This window comes from Frankliniella occidentalis, unplaced genomic scaffold, assembly GCF_000697945.3.
Source record: "Frankliniella occidentalis isolate FOCC.00 unplaced genomic scaffold, Focc_3.1 Scaffold8, whole genome shotgun sequence".
Lineage (NCBI taxonomy): Eukaryota > Metazoa > Arthropoda > Insecta > Thysanoptera > Thripidae > Frankliniella > Frankliniella occidentalis.
The window spans coordinates 2,321,150-2,321,703 of NW_026267138.1; the positions used below are offsets into that span (position 1 = coordinate 2,321,150).

General features: G+C 46.2%; 1 protein-coding gene across 6 annotated transcripts in view; it reads right to left on the bottom strand.

Moving 5' to 3' along the window:
• Positions 1-554, bottom strand: part of LOC113213577 (CUGBP Elav-like family member 2) — a 275,917-nt gene that overhangs the window by 125,025 nt on the left and 150,338 nt on the right. The window lies entirely within an intron of this gene.

Consider the following 554-nt stretch of genomic DNA (forward strand, 5'->3'; position numbering starts at 1 on the left):
CTTGGTATATTGTGAAGTGCAGCGCATCCCTACACATGTTTTCGGCGTCGACCAGCTCGGATATGTGTCCTGGTAGTTACTTTGACCAACGGTAACGCTAGAAAACATTACTGTGGCTTGTGTGGTACTCTCATTACACCTATTACACCATTAGAAAGAGTTATACTGACAAGTGCAAATTGCGTCCGTGTGGCTTTCCTCGGAGGCGTTACTGTTAAAACTTTGCAAAAACTATTAACCTTGTCGTTGGTTTCGCCATCGCAACCCCAACAATTAAGCCTCGGCAGGCATCTCACCAGATATTGGGGCTTTGTTTCTTGTTTGACGACTTTGGAGAGCCAGACGTCACCCGAACGGTGTTTCATAATAAGACATTTTTCTATCGGTGCGCAGTGGGCCAGAATTATGTTTTCTAGGGTTGCTGTTGGTCAAATGAACTACCAAGACACATATCCGAGATGGTCGACGCCGAAAACATGTGTAGGGATGCGCTGCACTTCACAATATACCAAGTTACGAAAGGTCTATATTTAAGCCCTGCGGGCGGCCGCCAT